Here is a 3,924-nt window from a genome sequence, read left to right on the forward strand (position 1 = left end):
ATGAATGAGCTACAGATGTCAGATTGTCGTTAGCTTACCTGGAGGGAGCATTGTAAGAGGTTGGTTGAGGTTTATAACGAAGTTACACATCACACAGACTGAGAGAGAAACCAAGAGACAGAGGGGAGGACTGAGAGCCATGTGGTAAAATCTGAAAGAGCATAGTGAACCTGTTACTGTAAGCATCTGGAAAACCTGTTTGCTCGAGGCAAAAAAAGGGTTTTCAGTGAACTGTAAGAGGATACAAATATGGTGTAGCATATAACTCTTATGGCCATGGAGGGGAACATTCCCCTAAACGCTATCATAAGTGTCTTGCATTACAATAGCCTCGTTCTGCTCTCTGGCATGCCACCCTCTCTTCACAACTCCTTATGGAATTGTCACGCCGAACATGATGATGATGATGATGTGAGCCAATGAGTGACAAGGTGTAGGCAAGAGCACAAACAGATCTGGGAACAGGCTATAGAAGGAGACAACAGATCTGGGACCAGGCTATAGAAGGAGAACAGATCTGGGACCAGGCTATAGAAGGAGACAACAGATCTGGGACCAGGCTATAGAAGGAGACAACAGATCTGGGAACAGGCTATAGAAGGAGACAACAGATCTGGGACCAGGCTAGCATTACAAGGCATGTCAATTTGCTGGTCCGAATCAGTTGGGTTGCCAGGAAAGGGGGCCTGACTTAATAATATGCCCACGCCATGCAGTGTCCTGCCCTGTTCACCTCCCTGAAGCATCTAGATATATCTGAATAGACCCTAAAACAGACACAGGAAGTCTATCTGCATCAGGCTGCATGATAATGTCAGAACTGCCGCCGGAATGCAGTGACAAGCTCTCAGACCAACGCTTGATTGGATCCTTATCATAGCAATGCTGTTCTTGATTGGATCGCTTATCATAACCATGGTCGGCTCTGTGCTAATGTTATGATATTCAGGTTACGTCCCAATGGGCAACCTATTCCCTATATAGAGCACTACTTTTAACCATAGACCCTATTCCCTATATAGTGCACTACTTTTAATCAGAGTCCTATGGGTCCAGGTCAGAAGCAGTGTACTACATAAGGAACCTGGTTCCATTTGCGACACAGCCTGATTATGAGCCCTGAACTCCTTGCCTGGACACAGCCTGATTATGAGCCCTGAATGCCTTGCCTGGACACAGCCTGATTATGAGCCCTGAACTCCTTGCCTGGACACAGCCTGATTATGAGCCCTGAATGCCTTGCCTGGACACAGCCTGATTATGAGCCCTGAATGCCTTGCCTGGACACAGCCTGATTATGAGCCCTGAATGCCTTGCCTGGACACAGCCTGATTATGAGCCCTGAACTCCTTGCCTGGACACAGCCTGATTATGAGCCCTGAATGCCTTGCCTGGACACAGCCTGATTATGAGCCCTGAATGCCTTGCCTGGACACAGCCTGATTATGAGCCCTGAACTCCTTGCCTGGACACAGCCTGATTATGAGCCCTGAACTCCTTGCCTGGACACAGCCTGATTATGAGCCCTGAACTCCTTGCCTGGACACAGCCTGATTATGAGCCCTGAACTCCTTGCCTGGACACAGCCTGATTATGAGCCCTGAATGCCTTGCCTGGACACAGCCTGATTATGAGCCCTGAACTCCTTGCCTGGACACAGCCTGATTATGAGCCCTGAACTCCTTGCCTGGACACAGCCTGATTATGAGCCCCTGGATGAGGTAGCTGCTATCTGCAGTCTGGACTTTCCCATGAATAATAATCACAGAGTGGAACGTGTGTGTGGCAAAACTACAAAATAGCATTATGACCACAGGATAATGTCACGCGAAGAGAGAGAGAGAGACGTGAGTGTTTTGAACGCCGTACCTCACGCAACCCCCCCCAAAAAAAAAAAAAAAAAAGTTATTTTCATGTGAATTACAGTGATTCTGTCTGGGCCGTTGCAATTTGAGGTCTCGTCTGAGAGGAAGTGGGCTCACTTCTCAAAAGGAAAGAGGATACTGCTGTCGGGGTGCTCCCCTGTTTTAGGGACCAATTCTCTATGAAATTAAATTGTCCATTCAAAGATACACACTACTTTAGTGTGTATCCATTGAGAGAAATAACACTCCTTGTATCAAATGTAATATTGTTATTTATCCATCAATGACAATATTGTACTTTTAGATGTTTTTAGATCTGTTTTTTTAATATTAATGTTGGAAGGATGGATCATAAAATCTGTCCATGTTGTTTGAACCTTGTTATGGATGGAATTCTCTGGGCAGAGAATATCTCAGCTGAGCTCCAATGGTGTCCAGTGTACCACCTTGCTTGTCTGAACCCAGGATGGGCCGTCACAGCCTAACTCTGGCCCTGGGTTTCATCTGGACCCTAACCGCCCCTGGGACCAGGGCTGTGTGCTGTCCCTGTCCTGAGTTGTGGGCCTGGGGTGGGTTTGGAGCCATGCTTAGGGTTGGAGGTTCTGCCCTGCTCGCACCACTTTCCCATTCCCTGGCTTTTCCACGTCGGCCTCGCTCTGCAGCCTTGCTCCTGAGAAAAAGCAGACACCACCAACCCTCCTCCTCCCCCCTCCCCTCTCCTCTCCTCCTCCCTCTCCCAGCTCTCTTTTCTGTACCTTTTCCTCTGGGGGGGTTTTATGGCAGCTCCTCTGTCTCTGACATATGACCTCTGCCATGCATTAGACAGCGTGTACACTATATTGCAACGTCAGAAATACAGAGCATGTGATTATATATTTATGTCCCATGTAGATATGTAATAGGAAGCATTACTTTCCAATCTCTGTCCATGCCTGTTTTCAGCAGTGATAACATTGTTGATTTATTCTCCCTAAAACGTATATACTTTAATCCAATTCACTTGGATATTTAGTACACTTGGATATTTAGGAAGGTAGGAAATCATCTCTGTGTAGTGTAGACCTCATTGGGCAATTTTTTTGTTGTTAAAGTTTTCTACCTTGCCTGAGTGCAGGTTTCTGTGAACTCTCTGCTCAACTATTGTCTTATGCAGTATGACATGTTGTAATTCTCTGTATACATTTCACTCATTTGCATGAAGACTATTTGTGCTGCTTGGCTGCCACCAAAATGAATGATTTTTTTGTTTTTTAATGAACAAAGGGAGCTCAATGTTACTCGATTTACACTGGAAAGGTAAAAGAAGGTAAAAAGTTGTTGTTTGATAAACAATGAACCTTTTTTGTTGTTAAAGGTTTGTGTGTTTGTGTTCCTGTGTAATGGTGTCCTCCTTTGTGGAGGAGATGTACCGTCGGACCTGATCCTAGATCAGATGTTGAGTCGATGTTTTAAAGGCCATCCTATCTGAGGGAGAGAAATGTTATCCTGTCTTTCATTGATCTTTATTCTCATTCGTCTTCGTTTATTCAATATTCAACACAAAGGGACTGCAGATTTAAAATGAACTACGTCATTCAAATCTGGTACAATAACTGTTGAACATGTTTCCCGACAAATTAAAACAATACACATTATTATACACATTATAAGGACTTATTTCACTTTTATTCAGAATATCTGGAGAGAGAGAGAGAAAAAAGAAGTAATTATCCAGTTGTAATGCATGGACAGTAAGTCAGGGTGGAAGAGAGAGAGCAGTGTCCATAGATCTCCTGTGAACTCATCTCATGGCATATGAGCCCGTCAAGTAGGTCTTTTATTTTTATTTTTTACCTTTATTTAACCAGGCAAGTCAGTTAAGAACAAATTCTTATTTTCAATGACGGCCTAGGAACAGTGGGTTAACTGCCTTGTTCAGGGGCAGAACGACAGATTTGTACCTTGTCAGCTCGGAGATTCGAACTTGCAACCTTTCGGTTACTAGTCCAACGCTCTAACCACTAGGCTACCCTGCCGACACGAGGGATTTTGTGCCTTATTTGTTTGTTAAAAACAAAAA

Source organism: Oncorhynchus nerka, linkage group LG10 (genome assembly GCF_034236695.1).
Source record: "Oncorhynchus nerka isolate Pitt River linkage group LG10, Oner_Uvic_2.0, whole genome shotgun sequence".
NCBI classification, from domain to species: Eukaryota; Metazoa; Chordata; class Actinopteri; order Salmoniformes; family Salmonidae; genus Oncorhynchus; species Oncorhynchus nerka.